This window comes from Ornithorhynchus anatinus, chromosome 3, assembly GCF_004115215.2.
Source record: "Ornithorhynchus anatinus isolate Pmale09 chromosome 3, mOrnAna1.pri.v4, whole genome shotgun sequence".
NCBI lineage: Eukaryota > Metazoa > Chordata > Mammalia > Monotremata > Ornithorhynchidae > Ornithorhynchus > Ornithorhynchus anatinus.
In genome coordinates, this window is record NC_041730.1 from 22,980,105 (window position 1) to 23,002,152 (window position 22,048).

Sequence of the window (22,048 nt, forward strand, 5' to 3'; positions counted from 1 at the left end):
CAATCAATCAATCAATAATATTTATTGAGTGCTTTTCTCTGTGCCTCAGTTACCTCATCTGTAAAAAGGGGATGAAGACTGTGAGCCTCACGTGGGACAACCTGATGACCCCGTATCTACCCCAGCGCTTAGAACAGTGCTCTGCACATAGTAAGCGCTTAACAAATATCAACATTATTATTACTCTGCTCAGGGTGTTGTACTAAGGGCTTGGGAGAGTACAATAGCTTAAATAGACACTATCCCTGCCCTTAAGGAGTATACAATCTATCGGAGGAGACGGGCATGAAAATAAATTACAGGTAGGGGAAAAAACTGAAGACAACAATAGGTGCCTAAGTGCATTGAGGAGGGTGGTGAGCACCGTAAACATTTAGCAGGTGAGGACTCAAGTGCGCAGGTGAAGTAGAAGGGAAGAAATAAGGTGGGAAAGTGAGCGATTAGTGAGGGAAGGCTTCCTGGAGGAGATGTGATTGTAGTAGGGCTTCGATGTTCAAATCTCATCAAACTTTCCCCATCCCAAACTGATCCAGCCAGACCTTTTCCATGATGATCTGGCCCTGGCCTGGGATCATCTCTGGGCTGGAAATAACGATAATAATTAAGATATTTGTTGAGCATTTTCTATGGGCCGGGCGCCGTTCTAAGCACGGGGGGAGATAGACTTAATCGGGCTGGACACAGTTCCTGTCTCACTTGGGGCTCAAAGTCTAAGTAGGAGAAAGAACAGGTACTTATTCCTCATTTCTTCCGGATGAGGAAACTGTGGCGCAGAGAAATCGAGGGACTTGCGCAAGATCATACAGCAGGCAATCGGCAGATCTGGGATTAGAACCCAGGTCTTCTGCCTGCCGGGCACAAGCTCTTTCCACTAAGCCATGCTGCTTCTCGGGTCGGGGCATATCAGTTCTCTAGAGTTTCAGGTCTGCCCTAAGATCGGGTGGGGGTTTGGGGTGGTTTGGGGTAGGGTGGTCTGGAAGCAGCCTATCCCAGATCTACCCCAGAGTGAATCTAGAACTCCTATCCCCCACTTCAGGCATCCTGTGATATCTTTCCAAGTTTCTGCCCACATCACTCAAGCTTCCTCTGGTCTATAAGCTCATTGTGGGCTCACTGTTTCTACCGCTTCTGTTATGATGTGCTCTCCCAAGTGCTCTGCACACAGCAAGCGCTCAATAAATGCGACCGATTGATTGATCGCTTCCGGCCCTGCCCCTGCCTCTGCTGTTTGGTTGGGTTCTCCCTGAACTTCTTCCCGCCAAAGGGCCGGAGAACCTCCTGGCTCTGAAAATAAGGCCGGGCTGCTCCGAGCTCTCGTTCCAAAGGCAGAGAGGGGTGCTGTCACCTCCCGGCTCCACGAGACAGTGCCAGCGGCACTTTCAGGCCAAAGCGCCATTAGCTTCCTGGTGCCTGAACCCCCCGGCAAGCTTCTATCCAATTTGCGGTCCACCGGTACCCTTGGGTCTCTTTCGGCATTATTGCTTTCCGAGTACTGCTTCTCGCTCCCAATGGGTCATTTCCCCCTGGATATATGACCCAGGTTGGATCTCATCTGGTTGCCTCTGCCCATATTTCCCAACTCTCCAGGCCCCTCTGCAGCGCTCCTCTGACGTCGCCCCATGTTTGCCGCCCCTCCTGATTTAGTATCGTCTGCTCATTTAATTAACACGCTGTCTACAGGAAACAACATTTCGCCTGCTACGAAACCCATGCCACTGAGAGTGGAGGTTTGCAGCAACCCCCAACTGCAATGGCATTTATTTTGTTTCCTTCCACCTTCCGACGTCTCCAGCTCGCCAGTCGATCACTCGATAGTACGTATGGAGCGCGTACTGTGAGCAGAACTCTATACTGAGCCCTTGGGAGAACATAATACAGCGGAGTTGGCAGACACGTTCCCTGCCCACACGTAGAGCTTAAGGTCTAGAGGGGAGGAAAAATATTTAGCAGATGGTGGCCTCTGATGGTCCCCCAGGGCCTTCTGCCCCACTGGCTAGGGAGTGCTGTTTGAGCCAGGCTTGAAGATAATAATAATAATAATAATAATGATAACTATTGTTTTATTACTGTATTTGTTCAGTGCTCCCTATGTGCCAAGCACTGTAATTAATTACAATACCAATTACAGTTTGATAATTAATATAATTATTAATGCTTAATGTAATCATTCATGTTTATAATTAATGCCTTTGTTAGGCACTTAACTATAGGCCAGGCAAACGCTGGGGTGGATCCAAGCAGATCGGGTTGGACACAGTTCCTGTCCCAAGTGGGGCTCACAGTCTCAATCCCCATTTTACAGATGAAGTAACGGGTGCAAAGAAGTGAAGTGACTTGCCCAAGGTCACACAGCAGACAAATGGCGGAGCTGGGGTAAATACCCATGACCTTCTGACTTCCAGGCCCGTGCTCTATCTACTACACCATGCTGCTTCTCCCCTAATAATTATGGTATTTGTTAAGCGCTTACTATGTGCCAAGCACCGTTCTAAGTACTGGGGTAGATACAAGGTAAGCATGTTGTACCACGTGGGGCTCACAGTCTTAATCCCCATTTTACAGATGAGGGAACTGAGGCATAGGGAAGCTAAGTGACTTGCACCAAAGTCACACAGCCGACAAGTGGAGGAGCGGGGATTAGAACCCACGACCTCTGACACCCAAGCCCATGCTACGCTAGGCTCTGGGGTAGACACAAGGTAATCGGGTCAGACTCAGTCCTTGTCTCGCATAGTCCTCAACGTCTAAGTGGGAGGGAGAGCAGGTATTCCAACCCCATTTTCCAGTTGAGGAAACTGAGGCACAGAGTAGTTAAATGACTTGCTCAAGGTCCCGCAGTAGGCAAGCGGTGGAGCCAGGATTAGAATCTAAGTCCTCTGACTCCCAGACTCGTGAGGGATCCTGGTTGTAGATCCTAGTTTCACTTGGAATTCAAATTCTTACGTGACCCGGTGCCCGATTTCTTCGGGGTCCACCCTAATGTCTTTCAGGTGTGAGGGCCCAGGATAATTTTCCATTCTGGCCTAATTTGCGGTCATAAACTGCCATATTTGACCTGGTGCGATCTCCGGATAGTGTCTGATTCTCGATCCGAAAGGGCAGAGAGGAAACCCAACCCCTTTAGGCTGGGAATTTTTCTGGCTGCTTTTTTTCCCGGATACCTGGCTTAATAATAATAGTGTTGGTATTTGTTAAACGCTTACTATGTGCAGAGCACTGTTCTAAGAGCTGGGGTAGACACGGGGGAATCAGGTTGTCCCACGTGGGGCTCACAGTCTTAATCCGCATTTTACAGATGAGGTAACTGAGGCACTGAGAAGTTAAGTGACTCGCCCACAGTTACACAGCTGAGAAGTGGCAGAGCTGGGATTTGAACCCATGACCTCTGACTCCAAAGCCCATGCTCTTTCCACTGAGCCATGCTGATCCAAAGTCAACCCTCAGGCTCCTGCCAGCAAGGATGGAACAGGGAGGCTCCCTAAAACGTCAGCGGGTGTCACGTGAATTGCTGAGCGTATTATTTAGCTTTTACACAGCAGTCGGTAACTTATCGGGTTCAATTTTCCAACTCTCGCCCATGAATCCGCTGCCAGCCAAACTCCACTGCCTCTCCAGAGCCCCGTCTGTTCTCCAGCTAAAGAAGACTCGTTTCCTGGTGGCGAGACCCGGTCCCATCTCTCCCCCGAAGGAGTCGACAGCGGCTGGCGCTTGGAAGGCGACCTCACCTTGCCGCAAAGAGTCCTTGGTGAGGAGGAATCAGGAGACCTAGATTCTATTCCCCAACTCACTACTCGGTAGTTCGGGGTCATCGATCAACTCATTTATCCTCCCTGGGTTTCAGTTTCCTCCCCTCCAAGATGGGGACAGTAGATCTGCTCCCAACAGAGCGATGAGTTTAAGATCGTTAATGCTTAGGGAACATGTGCGGCGCCTTCAGAGGTGGGTTCTTTATAGATCCGAGGTATTATTATCCTCAGCTCCCTAGGAGATGTGTGACTGCAGGGGACAAGTGTGTGAAGTCACACTGAAGTGGTTAAATGGAGAAAAAGTCTCTGGGCTCTCAAAGGGAGGACCCCCCCCCCCCATCTCCGCAAGAGAAGCCATGTGGCTTAGTGGAAAGAGCACCGGCCTGGGAGTCGGAGGATCTGGGTTCTAATTCTGGTTCTGCTACTTATAATAATAATAACAATGTTGGTATTTGTTAAGCGCTTACTATGTGCAGAGTACTGTTCTAAGTGCTGGGGTATACAAGGTAATCAGGTTGCCCAACATGAGGCTACTTATCTGCGGGATGACCTTGGGCAAGTCACTTCACTGTTTTGGGCCTCAGTTACCTCATCTATAAAAGAGGGATCAAGACTGTGAGCCTCACGTGGGATGGGAACTGTGTCCAACCTATCTTGTATGCTTAGTGCCAGTGCTTAGTACAGTGCTTGGCACATAATAAACACGTAACGAATACCATTGTACTCTCCTTCTCTTACTTCCCCAGACCATCTCTATGATTTGTTAGTGCCCACAAGACAACTGAGTTTTCAGAGAGGGAATCTGATGGGAGCTGGGAAACTGCATTTCATTCTGGCAGATTTACCCAGCTACGGGAGACTGAGCACAGTTGGGATTATCCCATTTTTATATCCCGGGATCTTCCAGGAGCTGGTGGAACTAAAGAGGGGAAACTGAAAGTAAACTGAACAGCAAGAGTCTTAGGAGAGGAGAGGAATGAACTCATTTCGATATAAATGAATTCCTCCTTAGTGCTTTCCAACAACTGTAACTTCCTCCAAAAGGATAATTAATTGGAATGAAAACATTCCCTACTCCTCTAAGACTCTCCTTCCAAATCCAGTTCATTCGGCTCCTACCTCTCACTCCTTTTCAGAGATGCACTGCAAAGGGTTTTCCTTCCTTTCTTCATCCTCAGGGCCCTCTGCCTCTGGGTCCATCAGCACTGGCATCATCATTTGGGCCTACCCGCTCACATCTCAATTATCCCCTCCGACGGAGGGGAGACAGGAAGCGGATAACATAACGCATCAGTCAATACAAAATGAGGAATGCGGCTCAGGGCCCAGGTGGACAGAGGGAGTTGGCAGTCCCAGATTCTCCCTGGGCAAAGGAGAGGGACCCTGGGTCAGTCGAGCCTGAAGAAAGTGGTTGTTGGACAGAGAGAGACGCCAGCCCCAGAATCCACTTGGGCAAAGGACAGAAGGAGAGAGACCCTGGATCAATCGAGCCTGAAGAGAGTAACTGTTGGCAGACTGGAGGTCCTGCAGTGCAGAAGAAAGTTAGCGGAGGGGGTGCTTTCCACTATTCATTCATTCAATAGCATTTATTGAGCGCTTACTATGTGCAGAGCACTGTACTAAGCGCTTGGAATGGACAAATCGGTAACAGATAGAGACGGTCCCTGCCCTTTCACGGGCTTACGGTCTAATCGGGGGAGACAGACAAGAACAATAGCAATAAATGGGATCAAGGGGATGAACATCTCATTAAGACAATTGCAAATAAATAGAATCAAGGTGATGTACATCTCATTGACAAAATAAATAGGCCATTCTGCTTCTCCAAAGATAACCTCTTTGAAGATAACGAAGCGTTCAGTTTACTCAACATGTGGCCCATGATCGTGACATGGTTTTGAGGCCTGTACAGGACCGTTTAGCCACAGCGTTGAGCAGCAGCTAAGAACACAGGACTGAATCAGTAAACCCGGGCTCTAATTCCGACTCTGCCACCTGCCTGCTGCGGGCCCTTGGGCAAATCACTTCTCTCCGGTGGGTCTCCATTTCCTCATCTCTAAAATGGGGATGAAATGCCTCCTTTCCCTCCCACTTCGATTGTGAGCTGAGCGCCCGGCACTGCCCTAAACACCGAGGGGAGATCGGCGAACGAAGGGTGAGGCGCTACCGCTCCCCAAAGAGGTGTAAGGTCAAAAGGATTCGAATGCTGACTCATTCCGGGTCAGGTGACTTCATTCCCAATTGACTGATGAATTGATCCCTCCTGGGAGGAATCGGCGTGGGCCTGCATAACGTTAGACATTATAAACTATTTCTTGCTATTAATGTCTGACTCCCCCTCTAGACTGTAACCTGATTTCAGGCAGGGAACGTGTCTGTCAACTCTGTTGTATTGTGGTCTCCCAAGCACTTAGTACAATGCCCTGCAAAGAGTGAGTGCTCAATAAATATCACTGATCATGAAGATGAGCCCTGGGGGACAGGGACTGTTTGTGATTCGATTGAACTCTATCAACTCCAGTGCTTTGCACAGCGCCTGGCACATAGTGAGCATTTCACAAACACTGCTATCATTTCTTATTATAAGATTTGACCTAAAAAAGGAAAGAACGTGGATTGTAACCTCCTGGTGGGTAAGGAAAAAGCCCTTCTATTGCACCTTTCCCAGTATTTAGTACAGCGTAACACTCTCGGTAGGCGTTCAACAGGTACAGGCGTTCAATGGGTACAATTACCATTGCTACAGACTATAAATACATTTCTAGATCTGTGTAAATACATATCACATATAACTTGAGCAAGTCAATTAACTTCCATCACATATAACTTGAACAAGTCAATTAACGTCCCGTGCCTCAGCTACCTCTTCTGTAAAATGGGGATTGAAACTGTGAGTCCTATGTGGGACAGGGACTGTGTCCGACCTGATTAACTTGTGCCTACCCCCAACACTTAGCACAGCACTTAACAAATACCATAAAAAAACATAAAAAAACTACAGCTATCACTACTTTTGACATACATCCTGGGAGATGTTTTATCCAAACACCCAGGGAAAAGGAGAGTTACATTCTTCATCATCACGGTAATCATCATCGTCCGAAATCATTTATTAACCATCCTCCCGCTGGTGGTGGTATCTGGATTTGAGCTCCATGTTATCTGTAGTAAATTACAGGGATGAGATCCGAGCCTTTTGGGCACTTTCAATTTCAGAAGGCCAACACTGAGCAGGACAAACACATTAAAGGGCATGTAGGAACACGGATGACTTTGTGAACATTAATATCATCCTCAAAATAATTATCATCAATGGTATTTGTCGAGAGCTTACTGTAAGCAGAACACTTTACTAAGCACTTGGCATTGTATTTTACTATAGAGTCGGTAGGCGCGTTCCCTGTCCACAATAAGCTTATAGTCTTGAGGGGGAGACAGACATTAATACAGATAAACCATCTACAAAGATTTTACAGTGATTAAAGATTTTTGCAAGGTTTTTTGCTTCTTTCCTCTTTTTTTGCAGGGCCGGGGGGTTTGAAGTTACCGTTTAGTTTCTGATAAATTGAACTAGTTGGGTGTGGGGAGCTAAGAAAGGCAAAGACATAGGCAGAGAGCATTCATTTGGCTCTACGCTCACAAGGTGAAAGAAAGCCTGATGACCAGATGGTGTCTTTTCTGCCTGTCTCTGTCTCTCTTTCTCTCTCCCAGCAATAAAACTAACTGATGATTTCTACAGATGTTTTCAAGGGTTCTTTCTCTCCCACCAGGAGTGAAGAGGAGGGTGAGGGGGGAATGTCTCTTTCTTCACCAGAGGGGTGGCGTGTCTTTGGGGATGTTTAGATTTTAAAGGTGTAGGGTTGCTTAGCACTGCAGGTTCCCCAGGGATATGGAAAGGATCCAGGGACTGGCATGATCTGGGCTCAGAGAGAGACGGACTTTGCTCTCCACCCCCTTTCTCCCTTTCACCTCCAAGGCCAGAGTCCTAGGCTTTAGCTCATGCATTCCAGACTAGGTGGCTGAAGGAAATTCTCAGGAAGTTCAGACCTTCTCGGGTCCACAGGCCTATTGGTTGGGCTGCTGCGCTCTCCCTTCCCACCAATCCTAGGGGCCCCCATGCCTCAACCCACTCTGCAATCTTGATCGATCAACCAGTGGTCATTATTGAGTGCTTACTATGTGCTGAGCCTGTAGTAAGCTCCTAGCAGAAGACAATAGGGTTGTTAAACACAATCCCTAGTGGTGATGGTTTCTTTTCAACTCTGCTCCCAACTTCCTCCTATTTCATTTCACCTTAATTGCCTATTAATAATAACAATAAAAATAATAATAACTGTGGTATTCAAGTGTTACTATGTGCCAAGCATTAGGGCAGACGAAAGATAATCAGGTGAGACACAATCCCTGTCCCACCTAAGATTCACAGTATAAGACGGAGGGAGAACGGGTATTGGATCCCCATTTGACAGATGAGGAAACTGAGGCCCATACAAGTTAAGTGAATTTCACCAGGTCGCAAACAGGCAAAGTAGCAGAGCCGGGATTAGAATCTAGGAGGTGAGATGCTTACTCACTTCCCCCTGAGCAGTTTCCCCGGAGGGAAGCAGCACGGCCTAGGGGAGGAAGGATGGGCCTGGCAGTCAGGTGACCTGGGTTCTAATCCCGCTTTCACCACTTGCCTGTTGTGTGACCTTGGCCAAATCACTTCTCTGTACCTCAGTTTTTTTTTCCCTCTAGACTGTAAGTTGGTTGGGCTGCTGTTATATTGCACTCTCCCGAGAGCTTAGTACAGTGCTCTGCACACAGTAAGCACGCGATGATACGACTGACCGCCTGACTGTTGCGTGGTCTAACATTTCTGATATTCCACCTAGGGGAAGGGAAATCATTATTCTCTGAATTGGCTCTGCTCTCAACGCCGGTGATTAAAACCGGCCACAGGGAAAACACCACCGGTCAACGGCTGACCGAGGTCCCTCTCTGTCTCCTGATGTGAGCTTCGGATCCGTTTGGCCGGCAGGAGGTAGTTGTCTAAGCTTCTCTAAAGGATATTCCAGGAACTTCATTTGCCTGAATTGCTTTGTCTGCCCGGCTTGGATGGTGAGGCCCCGGGGCGGGCGCTGGGTTTTCCGCTGTCCCTTGTACCGCTCTAAGCTTGCCGCTGGCACTCGCTAAATAATAAATGATAAGCGTTTATTTGGTCTCTCAAAGACATGGACTTGGGAGGCAGGTTGGGGTGATGGTAGAGGAAGAGACCGATAGGAACCTGGGGTTATGAGGTAGAAGAGGAAGATGCCTGGTCTATGGAGTTAATAATAAAACAAAAACTGTGGCATTTGATAAGTGCTAACTATACGCCAAACACTGTACTAAGTGCTAGGATCCATACAGAATAATCAGGTCCCACATAGAGGTTTCTTAAAAACCTCCAGTGGTTGCCTATCAACCTCCGCGCAAAACAAAAACTTCTCACTCTAAGCCGCAAGGCTCTCCATCACCTCGCCCCTTCCTACCTCTCCTCCCTTCTCTCTTTCTACCTCCCACCGCGCACTCTCCGCTCCTCCGCCGCCCGCCTCCTCACCGTCCCTCGGTCTCGCCCATCCCGCCGTCGACCCCCGGGTCACGTCCTCCCGCGGTCCCGGAACGCCCTCCCTCCTCCCCTCCGCCAAACTCATTCTCTTCCCCTCTTCAAATCCCACCTTAAAGCTCACCTCCTCCACGAGGCCTTCCCAGACTGAGTCCCCTTTTCCCTCCGCTCCCTCTATCCCCCCTTCACCTCTCCACAGCTAAACCCTCTTCTCCCCCCTTTCCCTCTGCTCCTCCCCCTCTCCCTTCCCACCCCCTCGGCACTGTACTCGTCCGCTCAACTCTATATATCTTCATTCCCCTATTTATTTTGTAAATGAGATGTACATCGCCCTGATTCTATTTATTTGCTATTGTTTTAATGAGATGTTCTTCCCCTCGATTCTATTTATTGCCATCGTTCTCGGCTATCCGTCTCCCCCGATTAGACCGTAAGCCCGGCAAAGGGCAGGGACTGTCTCTGTTACCGATTTGTCCATTCCAAGCGCTTAGTACAGTGCTCTGCACATAGTAAGCGCTCAATAAATACTACTGAATGAATGAATGAACATAGGCCTCACAGTCTGAGAAGGAAGAAGAACAGGCACCTGAAAGAAACCCAGGAGTAGTGATAGTTATTTTAAAAAACAAACAAATGGAAGACCAGACTAGGAAGGAGGGGTGCATGTGGGTGGTGGGGGAGAGTGGCAGGAAAGCCAGTAGCTGAGTTGGGATAATAATAATTATGGTATTTGTTAAGTGCTTAATATGTGCCAGGCACTTTACTAAGCTCTAGGGTAGATACGAGCAAATTGGTTGGACACAACCCCTGTCCCGCATTGGACTCATAGTCTTAATTCCCGTTTTACAGATGAGGTAACTGAGGCACCGAGGCATGGCTCAGTGGAGAGAGCCCGGGCTTTGGAGTCAGAGATCATGGGTTCGAATGCCGGCTCGGCCACTTGTCAGCTGTGTGACTGTGGGCAAGTCACTTCACTTCTCTGTGCCTCAGTTCCCTCATCTGTAAAATGGGGACGAAGACTGTGAGCCCCACGTGGGACAACCCGATACCCTTGTATTTACCCCAGTGCTTAGATCGCTGCTTGACAGATAGTAAGCGATTATTAATAATAATAATAATAATAATATTGGTATTTGTTAAGTGCTTACTATGTGCAGAGCACTGTTCTAAGCGCTGGGGGAGATACAGGGTAATCAGGTTGTCCCACATGAGGCTCACAGTTAATCCCCATTTTACAGATGAGGTCACTGAGGCACAGAGAAGTTAAGTTGACTCGCCCACAGTCACACAGCTGACAAGTGGCAGAGCCGGGAGTCGAACCCATGACCTCTGACTCCAAAGCCCAGGCTCTTTCCACTGAGCCACGCTGCTTCCCCAAATAATTAATTATTGGGGAATAATAATTCCCCAATTAACAAATACCATTATTAGTATTATTATTATTAAAATGACCTGTCCAAGGCCACACAGCAGACAAGTAGTGGAGTCGGCATTAGAGCCCCTGACCTTCTGACTCCCGGGCACGTCCTTTATCTACTACACCACGATGCTTCCCTACTGTGGGCTGGGAGGTCAGGGAAGCTGTGGGAACTGGAGATAGGTTTAGCAGGGCCGGGTTTGCATACCTTAGAGGGGATGGAAACGCTTAGCACAGTGTTCTGCACACAGAAAGCACTCGATATATACAATTGATTGATCAACGGGGCTACCTATCGGACCTCACCAGGAAAGAGGTCAGCGAGGCTTAGTGGAAAGAGCCCGGGCTGGGGAGTCAGAGGTCGTGGCTTCTAATCCCGGCTCCGCCACTTGTCTGCTGTGTGACCTTGGGCAAGCCACTTAACTTCTCTGTGCCTCAGTTACCTCAGCTGTAAAAATGGGGATTAAAAAATGTGACCCCCACGTGGGACAAACTGATTACCCTGTAGAGTCCGGGCTGGGGAGTCAGAGATCATGGGTTCAAATCCCCGTCCCCGCCACTTGTCAGCTGTGTGACTTTGGGTTAGTCACTTGACTTCTCTGGGCCTCTGTTCCCTCATCTGTAAAATGGGGGTGAAGACTGTGAGCCCCATGTGGGACAACCTGATCACCTTGTATCAGGATCACTTTGCTCCTTGTATTAGGAAGCAGCGTGGCTCAGTGGAAAGAGCCTGGGCTTCGGAGTCAGAGGTCATGGGTTCGACTCCCGGCTCTGCCACTTGTCAGCTGTGTGACTGTGGGCGCGTCACTTCACTTCTCTGTGCCTCAGTTACCTCATCTGTAAAATGGGGATTAACTGTGAGCCTCACGTTGGACAACCTGATTACCCTGTATCTCCCCCTGCACTTGGAACAGTGCTCTGCACATAGTAAGTGCTTAACAAATACCAACATTATTATTATTATTATATCCTCCCCAGCGCTTAGAACAGTGCTTTGCACATAGTAAACACTTAACAAATACCAACATTATTATTATCTAGCCCAGCGCTTAGAACAGTGCTCTGCACGTAGTAAGCGCTTAACAAATACCATAATTCTTCTTCTTATTAATCCCGACTCCGCCACTTGTCTGCTGTGTGATCTTGGGCAAGTCACTTAACTTCTCCGGGCCTCAGTTACCTCATCTGTAAAAATGGGGATTAAAGAAAAAACAAAAGTGAGCCCCACGTGGGCCAATATGATTACCCCGTATCTACCCCAGCGCTTAGAACAGTGCTCGGCACAGGGTAAGTGCTTAACAAATGCCATAATGATGATGATTATTATTAAGAGGTCATATCAATGACCTTCCAGCTTCTCTGGTCAGTGAAGGTCACTTTGATGACAGGTAATTGTTTGCTCGTGCTTTCCAGAGGCAGGGACAAGGGGTGGGAGAGGGTGAAAGGGGGGTTTCCAGGTGAGGAGCAGGGCTTGCAAGGGGAAAACAATCAATCAATCAGTCAGTGGCATTTATTGAGCACTTACTAGGTGCGGAGCACTGTACTAAGCGCTTGGAAGAGTACAACACAAAAAGAATTAGCAAACGTGCTGTCCATAATGAGCTTAGAGCCCAGATGGGGACAGACATTAAGAGGAATAAGTAGGTAATTTATAATATACCATTTAAAGATACGAACGGAAGTGCTGTGGGGTCAGGGGGTGGGGCGAATAATGGGGTGACTTGGTCAACCGACTCTCAATTACCCGGGGTCTGACCAGCTGGTACGCGGATCATCCAGTTCCTCTACTTCTCCTGGCTTTTCCCTCCAGCTGTCTGTGTCTTTAGTCCATTTCACAGCTCATTAGCACTACCACTCTAGGGTGGAAAGGGGAAAAGAAAGGAGAAGAAATTCAAAGCCGGTCAAGGAAACTATTTCTTAACAGCTCCCGTCCAAGGTTTGATGGGGCAAGAAGATGACAGAAAATAAGCGTTTGGGATCTTATTTCTCTCCTCATCGATAAGTATTTAAGGGAGCGTAACACTGCAGTAGGTACTAGATGATAGCCTTGTTATTCCGAACGCGTGGATAGAGAGAAGCGGCTTTGGCCTAGTTTGCTTGTTTTTTTAAAATGATATTTGTTAAGTGCGTATAAGGTGCCAGGCATCTTCTAAGCACTGGGGTAGATACAAGCTAATCCGATTGGACACAGTCCCTGTCCCTCCTAATAATGTTGGTATTTGTTAAGCGCTTACTATGTGCCGAGCACTGTTCTAAGCGCTGGGGGAGACACAGGGGAATCAGGTTGTAATAATGTCGGTATTTGTTAAGCGCTTACTATGTGCGGAGCACTGGTCTAAGCGCTGGGGGAGACACAGGGGAATGAGGTTGTCCCACGTGGGGCTCACAGTCTTCATCCCCATTTGACAGATGAGGGAACGGAGGCCCAGAGAAGTGAAGTGACTTGCCCACAGTCACACAGCTGACGAGTGGCGGAGCTGGGATTCGAACCCATGATCTCCGACTCCAAAGCCCGGGCTCTTTCCACTGAGCAATGCTGGCTCACAGTCTTAATCCCCATTTTACAGATGTAGTAACCGAAGCACAGAGGAGTTAAGTGACTTGTCCAAGGCTGCCCAGCAGACAAGTGCCAGAACAGGGATTAAAAAAAAAATAAATTAAAAAAAAAATGCTCGTCAAAGGGCAGGGACTGTCTCTATCTGATACCGATTTGTACATTCCAAGCGCTTAGTACAGTGCTCTGCACACAGTAAGCGCTCAGTAAATACTATTGAATGAATGAATGAATAATAATGATAATGATGGTATCTGTTAAGCGCTTACTATGTGCCAAGCACTGTTTTAAGCGCTGGGGTAGATACAAGGGAATCAGGTTGTCCCACATGGGGCTACAGTCTTAATCCCCATTTTAGAGATGAGGTCACTGAGGCACAGAGAGAAGTTAAGTGATTTGCCCAAAGTCACACAGCTGATAAGTGGTGGAGCCGGGATTAGAACCCACGACCTCCGACTCCCGAGCCCTTGCTCTTTCCACTAGACCACACTGCTCCTTCCGACTTCCAGGCCCATGCTCTATCCACTAGGCCACAGTGAATTTGGGAATTAGAAGACCTGGGTTCTAATCCCAACTCTGCCACTTGCTGCTTGTGACCTTAGGCAAGTGTCTTAATTTCTCTGTGCCTCAGTTTCCTCAATTGCAAAAGGGGGATTCAATGCCTATTCTCCCTCCTATTTTGCCTATAATGCTCATGTGGAACCTGATGATCTATTACCTACCCCACTCCTTGGCACATAGTAAGTGCTCAACAAAAGACACAGTTATATTAGGTACTAGGTAGCCTTGTTATTCCAAAAGCATAGATATGTACAAGTATTTTTCCATATGTGTATGTATGTGTGTACAGTAATAAGCTCTCTCTCTCTATATCGATAGATATGTATATCTATCATGGGTTCGAATCCCGGCTCTGCCACTTGGCAGCTGTGTGACTGTGGGCGAGTCACTTCACTTCTCTGTGCCTCAGTCACCTCATCTGTAAAATGGGGATTAACTGTGAGCCTCACGTGGGACAACCTGATTACCCTGTATCTACTCCAGCGCTTAGAACAGTGCTCTGCACATAGTAAGCGCTTAACAAATACCAACATTATTATATGTATATATACGTATGTGTGTGTGTGTGTATCCATGCTTTGGGGGGATGGAATAACACCTCTGTATACAGAGAAGCAGTGTGGCTCAGTGGAAAGAGGCCGGGCTTGGGAGCCAGAGGTCATGGGTTCGAATCCCGCCTCAGCCACTTGTCAGCTGTGTGACCGTGGGCAAGTCCCTTCACTTCTCTGTGCCTCAGTTCCCTCATCTGTAAAATGGGGATTAACTGTGAGCCTCACGGGGGACGACCTGATCACCCTGTATCTACCCCAGCGCTTACAACAGTGCTCCGCACATAGTAAGCGCTTAACAAATACCAACATTATTATTATTACTATAAGATTATTTGTACACACACACACACACTTTCTTTCCTTTATATTTATACACATCACTAATGTATGCAGTTCTGGTGTGGTTGGAAGGTCATCTTTAAATGGGACCAGTAGTCCATCCCACAGAAGGTATACGTCTGGCCTGTCCTCTGCTGGACCGAAGCATTTTGCCATCCCCAGGTCCCCGTGCCTGTTAGGGAGTCGGTCCCTAGGATCCTGATTTCCCGGAGCCACTGGACAACAACCCCTCTTCCAAAATGTGGCACTTGCTGCTGCTGTGGCTTGTCTCCCCATAGCCCGCTGCCCTACCACATGGTTTAAGCCTGGAATTCACTGTCCCTTTGAAATAATAATCATAATAATAATAATGTTGGTATTTGTTAAGCGCTTACTATGTGCCAAGCACTGTTCTAAGCACTGGGTAGATACAGGGAAATGCTCGTTCCACCCTTCCGGCATGTGCGTGTGCCCCAGTTCATTTCACCATTCCCCTCCAGCTGCTTGGGGATCTTGCTATCATCCCACCTTCACAGATGTCTTGCCCCACGGTGAAGCTGTTATGGTGTTGCAGAAGTGACTGCATTCCTGTGCCTCAGTTTCCACATCTGTAGAATGGGGATTAAATACCCATTCCTCCTCCTCCTTAAACTGTGAGCCCATATGTGGTACAAGAACTGCGTCTAATCTGATTACATTTGTATCTATCTACCCCAGCACTGAACACACTGCTCGGCACAGTAGTGATTAACAAATACCATTACTATCATTATTATTATTATTATTCCAGGAACTCACTGTCGGTGATCTATCTTTGGCAGGGAGACTTGCTAGAATGAGGAAACATTTGAGAAGGACATTTCCGATAACACCAGGACTGGTCAGATACTGACTTCGACCAACATAACAAAGTCAGGACCACCTCCATCATGACCACCATCATCACTCATTCATTCATTCAATTGTATTTATTGAGCGCTTACTGTGTGCAGAGCACTGTACTGAGCACTTGGAAAGGACATTTCAGCAAGAGACACGATCCCTGCCCACAATAGGTTTACAGTCTAGAACGGGGAAGGACATCAAAACAAGTAAACAGGCATTACTATAAATAAATAGAATTATAGATATGTACATATATGCATAAGTGCTGAGGGGTGGGGAGGGCAAGTAGAGCAAAAGGAGCGAGTCGGGGTGATGAGGAGGGGAGGGGGAGCCGAGGTAAAGGGGGGCTTAGTCTGGGATGGCCTCTTGGAGGAGGTGGGCCTTCAGTAGGGCTCTGAAGTGGGGAAGTGTGATTGGCAGATTTGAGGAGGGGGGACGTTCCAGGTCAGAGGTAAGACCTGGGCCAGGAGCCGACGGTGAGACAGGTGAGAATGAGGCCCAGTGAGAAGGTTAGCACCAGAGGAGCGGAGTGTGCGGGCTGGGATGTAGAAGGAGAGAAGGGATGAGGTAGGAGGGGACAAGGTGATGGAGAGTTTTGAAGCCAATAGTGAAGAGTTTTTGCTTGATAATATCATCATCATCATCATGAATTGTTCAAATAACTATCTGCTCGCGCTATGAAAACCAAATAAATCCCTGAACGAATTTATTCCCCCTCTGCTATTAGTTGGTGCCCTTCCCAGCTAGCTGCAACTGGCCCAGTCTTAGATTTTTTTTTAAAATGGTATTTGTTAAGAGCTTACTAGGCACCAGACACTATAAACAGCACTGGGGCAGATTCAAGCTAATCAGGTTGAGCACAGTCCATGTCCCACCTGGGGCTCAAAGTCTTAATAACTAGGAACGAAGCGCAGAGAAGTGAAGTGATCACACAGCAGACAAGTGGCGGAGCTGGAATTAGAAGCCAGGTCCTTTTGACTCCCAGGCGCGTGCTTTATCCACTAGGCCACTCGGCTGCACACGCTGCTTAGTTGTATGTACACTGTCCTCCCGTCCCCATGGAGTATGGGTGGATGTTTTCCTTTGTGTACGTGAATTTGGGGGAGCAGACTGCCTTTTAACTGACCACATGAATGTCCAGGTTTCACCTCCAACACAATGCACCCAGTTTAGCCGCTGCCAACATCGAGGACACTGAGAATTCCCAAAAACTACGACGGGGAAGAGCGCCCGAAGCCACGGGAAGCAGGGGCCAGTGGGGGTAGAGACCCATCGGGCTTCGATGACCTACCCATTCCTTGGAGATCCTCCCAGAAAGCGTGTTTGATACATTGATACATTTGTTTGATACAGTAAGCGCTTAAAAAATACCCCAAAAAAGTGTGGAGAGGACCTCTCAGCAAAGCCCAGCCCCTGAGAGAAGGGTTCAGGCTGTCTGCCCTGGGTAATTATAATAATAATAATTACGATACCTGTTAAGTGCTTACTACTTGCCCAAGCACTGTTCTAAGCACTGGGAGAGATACAAGCTAATCAGGTTGGATGCAGTCCCTGTCCCAGATGGGGCTCACACTCTTCATCCCCCTTTTCACAGGTGAGATAACTGAGGCACAGAGAAGTTAAGCGACTTGCCCAAGGTCACGCAGCAGACACGTGGGGTGCAGTGAATACAGCATGGGCCTGGGAGTCAGAAGCTCATGGGTTCTCATCCGCCACTTGTCGGCTGTGCGTCCTTGGGCAAGTCACCGAACTTCTCGGGGCCTCAGTTACCTCATCTGTAAAAAACGGGGATTACGAGTGAGAGCCCAGTGTGGGACAGGGACCGTGTCCCACTTGATTAACTTGTATCTACATATCTTGTATCTACATATCTTATATCTACATATCATATCCTAACTTCTAGCGCAGAAAGCACTTAAGTACCGTAATTATTATTATTACGTGGCGGAGCCGGGATTAGAACACATCCTTCTGATCCTTAGGTCCCTCCACTAAGCCATGCTACTTTAGGATAGGAGGTGATTGCAGGATATAGTAACCAGATCCAGGGAGGCAGCCTGGATCAGTGGAGATCTTGACTCATAGTAAACCTTCTTCTCTCCTAACTAGGAGACTCCTTCACTGGTAAGCAAACTTTACAAACAAACACATCACCCGGAACATCCCATTCTGTGAATCTAAGTATCGACACTGTATCAACCCCAGCACTCTAATAATTCCGGTGATCTCTCTTCAACGCTCACTATGTGTCGTGATGATAAGAGCTGGGGTAGATAAAATGTAATCAGGAAAAACACAGTTTTCTGCCAACGTGGGGCTCCAAGTCTAAGAAAGAGGAGGAGCAGAGAGTCAATCCTCATTTTACAGATGAGACGAGGCTCAGAGAAGTTAAGTGACTTTCCCAAGGTCATACTCCAGGCAAGTGTTAGAGCAGGACTTCTAGACTGTAAGCTTGTTGTGGGCAGGGAATGTGTCTGTTTATTGTTTTTGTTGTTTATTGTACTAAATGCTTGTACTCTCCCAAGTGCTTAGTACAGTGCTCTGCACACAATAAGTGCTCAATAAATACGATTGAATGAATGAACCCAGGTCCTCTGACCATGAACCCGTGATCTTTTGACCAGACTAGACTGTAAGCCCCCCGATTAGACTGTAAGCCCGTCAGTGGGCAGGAACTGTCTCTATCTGTTGCCGATTTGTACATTTCAAGCGCTTAGTACAGTGCTCTGCCCACAGTAAGAGCTCAATAAATACTATTGAATGAATGAATGAATTCCTGGAGATGAAAATGCTGGGAGAATCCTACCGAGCAGGGAGTCCTCTGATGCAAATGAAAGCCTCTTCCATAAAAGTCCTGAATGCAGCCCTTCTGGGAAGCAGATGCCAAGAGAGAACAGATTCCCCTTCTTTCCAGGACCTACCACAAAGCCTGCTCCTTCTAACCTAGCACCAACCCAGTGTTCCAGCTCGTTATGGGCAGGGAATGTGTCTGTTTCTTGTTACGTTGTACTCTCCCAAGCACTCGGTACAGTACTCTGCACACAGTAGGTGCCCAATAAATATGACTGACCGACCTCCCCATCCCAGACAACTCTGACCCAAACCCGCTACAACTGGCCACTCCAGGGACCCTGTCCCCGATTTCTCTCTGCCTCCCCGACAGATACTTCTGGAGGAGAATGGTGTGTTTGGTTATTTATATGCAAAGCGCCGTGAAAGATGTCACCCCCAGGTAGCATGCCAAACACGTCCCGATGTGTAATTGGAGAGCGTATGAATCAACAGTCCGGGATTTATTCTCCACAATAAGTGGTTCTCAAAGGGGGCCCAAGGTGGGATCCTTTGTTGCCAAGAAGAAAGTGAGTTTGGCAGTGAAAGGCATGGGTCATGCCCTGCTGCTGGGAGCACAGCCTAACCGAGGAAGTGTCCCGTGGACACCAGGTGTACGGAGTCAACCAGGAGAGGTGTCACTGGAGGCACGGAATGCTGAACATTTGTCTAATTCGCAGCTATTTTGAGGAATTAAAGCAAACAAATGTCAGACGCACGCACGATCAGGCTGAAATGTGATGCGCTCTAATGTGTTGTGACACTTCATAAATTAAAGTTCTCCCCTCCTCCTTCTCTTCCCCAAGGGGGACAGAACTCAAGTGCGGTGAAATCCTTGAACCTGGCCGTTCAGCTGGCTGCACGCTTTTCATGGTTTCATGGAGCAGGTGAAGGCAAGTCTACCGGTGAAGCTCCCTCCCTTCTCAGAAATTTCAGAGCGGGCACCCCTCCCGTCCTTTAAGCTAGACACAAAACCTGGGGAAGCCTGCGGTGGCTATTGTAGAGGTCACTGGGTGGCTGCTGGGGTGGTCACTGTGGCTCGCGGTCTCTCAGACTGTGAGCACCACCGGGGCCAGGGACTTCTACGACAACCCAGCCCACAGACTTCGCTCCTCTAATACTAACCTTCTCACAGCACCTCAATCTCATCTGTCTCACCGCCGACCTCTCATCTACATTCTGCCTCTGGCCTGGAACGCTTTCTCTTCTCCTAGCTGACAGTTATTCTCCCCGCCTTCAAAGCCTTACTGAAAGCACATCTCCTCCAAGAGGTCTTCCCTGCCTAAGCCCTCCTTCTCCCTTCTCCCACTTCCTTCTACATCACCCTGACTTACTCCCCTATTTCCCCCCCGAACCCGAGTCCCACAGCACTTATATACATATCTGTAATTTATTTATATTAATATCTGTCTCCCCCTCTTGACTGTAAGCTCTCTGTGGGCAGGGAATGCAACTGTTGTTATATTGTTCTCACCCAAGCACTAGGTAGTGTTCTGCACACAGCAAGTGCTCAATAAATATGATTGACTGACTGACCTGTGTATTCTCTCAGTTCTTAGAACTGTGCTCTACACACAGTAAATGCTTAATAAATGCTATTCTGATTGCTGATAGGCCTTGGGCTCTGAGTCATGATGGGCCTAAAATTCCGCTCCTCTAGCTGCATCACCCTACTGCTTTTCATTTTTCTTTCGTACACCTGTCCCTGTCTTTTGTGTTGTTTTAGTATTTTATGATTTCATCACTCCTTATCAGTCTATCGCCAGTCCCCTCTTCCCACGTACGTTCTTTAGACTGTGAACTCCTTGAAGCCTAAGAACCATGTCTATTTCCCACCCAGGGATTCTTTACCAACACTTAATACAGTGCTCTACCCAAAGTAAGTGCTTAAGAAGTACTATTAACAGCAGCAGTCATAGTAATAATAGTAGTGATAGCATTTATTTAGCACTAACGCTATGCAGAGATGAGATGTAGACAAGGAGTACTACAGACAGACCTCTGGGAAAGGGAGTCTTGTCTTGTCTTATGCCGTCGAGTCGTCTCCGACCCATAGCGACACCACGGACACATCCCTCCCAGAACGCCCCGCTCTCCATCTGCAATCGTTCTGGTAGCGTACCCACAGGGTTTTCTTTGTAAAAATACGGAAGTCGTTTACCGTTGCCGCCTTCGGCGCAGTAAACTCAAGTCTCCGCCCTCGACTCTCTCCCATGCCGCTGCTGCCCAGCATGGGTGAGTTTTGACTTGTGGCAGATTGCCTTCTACTCGCCAGCCACCGCCCTAGCTAGGAATAGAATGGGTAGGCCTCTGCTTGACTCTCCCTCCCATAGCCGATACTGGTAGAGTACTGGAAACTCTACGGATGCGACCCTGAAAAGGGTAAGGGGGTTCTTGACACCATCCAAACCAAATGCTGCCACGTCACTCAATGAGACTAAAATGAAGAGAGGGCTGAACACCACGGCCTGGTGAAATGAGCAAGGGTCTGGGAATCAGAGGACCTGGACTCTAATCTGGCTCCACAGTTAGTGTGACCTTGGGCAAATCACTTGACGTCTCTGTGACTCACTTTCTTCATCTGTAAATTGGGGATTCAATACCTGCTCTCCCTCCTATTTAGACTTTGAACCCCATGAGGGTCAGGGATAGTATCTCCCCAGCACTTAGTACAGTGCTTGGCACATAGGAACCACTTACCAAATACCACAATCGCTAACATCATTAGCCAATTAGCAGGCCAGAGGAGCTTCACGGGCCCCACCGTTCCTGTATCCCAGGGATCTGCAGTCGGGGGTGATGTTTGATTGCACGCTGAAGCAAAACCCATTTGAAACCTTTGCTCACCCTAATTATTGGCAAAGTGAAAAGCTAGAAGGAGGCACCAGACAAGAATGACGATTATTTGTTGACTTCTGGGCACTGGCGATTTAGATTCACATGAAAGCAATCCAGCTGTCAGGGTTAGAAGGGATTAATGGGCCAGTGCTGCTGATGCCTCATGAAAATAGCAAGAGAGAAATTTACTTTAGTATTGTCAAAATACACTAGACCACAATGGCTGGATTGGTCACTGATATTCTTATCTAGAGGCCTTGCCAACTCCTCCTTCCACACCACAAACACACACACACACACACCCCTCTCCCTCTCCTCTACCTCCCGCCCCATCTTGGTTACAGGATGAGTAGCTCAGTTGAAGAGGTAACATGAGCAATTCAGATGAACCACTAAACCCTGGATACGGGTTGGGAGTGAGGAAGAGTTCCTCACTCCTGGGGCCATTCCCAGTGGAAGGATACATAATTGAATGGGCCGTCGGTCTCAACCATTGTTCTGTGCACTTGGATCTGTGACCTTTGGGCATTTGATATTCACCCCAATTTCAGCCCCATGGCACGTATGTACTTATCCAATTAAAATTTATAAATTAGTTATATTAATGTCTGCCTCCCCCTCTAGAATGTAAGCTCGTCGTGGGCAGGGAACATATCTACTAACTCTGTTGTAGACTGTAGACTGTTGTAGATTTGTAGACAGTAGACTGCTCAGCATACAGTAAGCACTAAAGAAATACCACTGATGATGATGATCCAGTAA

General features: G+C 47.9%; 1 protein-coding gene and 1 non-coding gene across 2 annotated transcripts in view; both read right to left on the reverse strand.

Moving 5' to 3' along the window:
- Positions 1-22,048, reverse strand: part of LOC107547863 (transmembrane protein 263-like) — a 403,142-nt gene that overhangs the window by 129,754 nt on the left and 251,340 nt on the right. The window lies entirely within an intron of this gene.
- Positions 20,694-20,831, reverse strand: LOC114810388. The gene has a single exon (XR_003758088.1). It is a non-coding gene; the product is annotated as a small nucleolar RNA SNORA7 (small nucleolar RNA).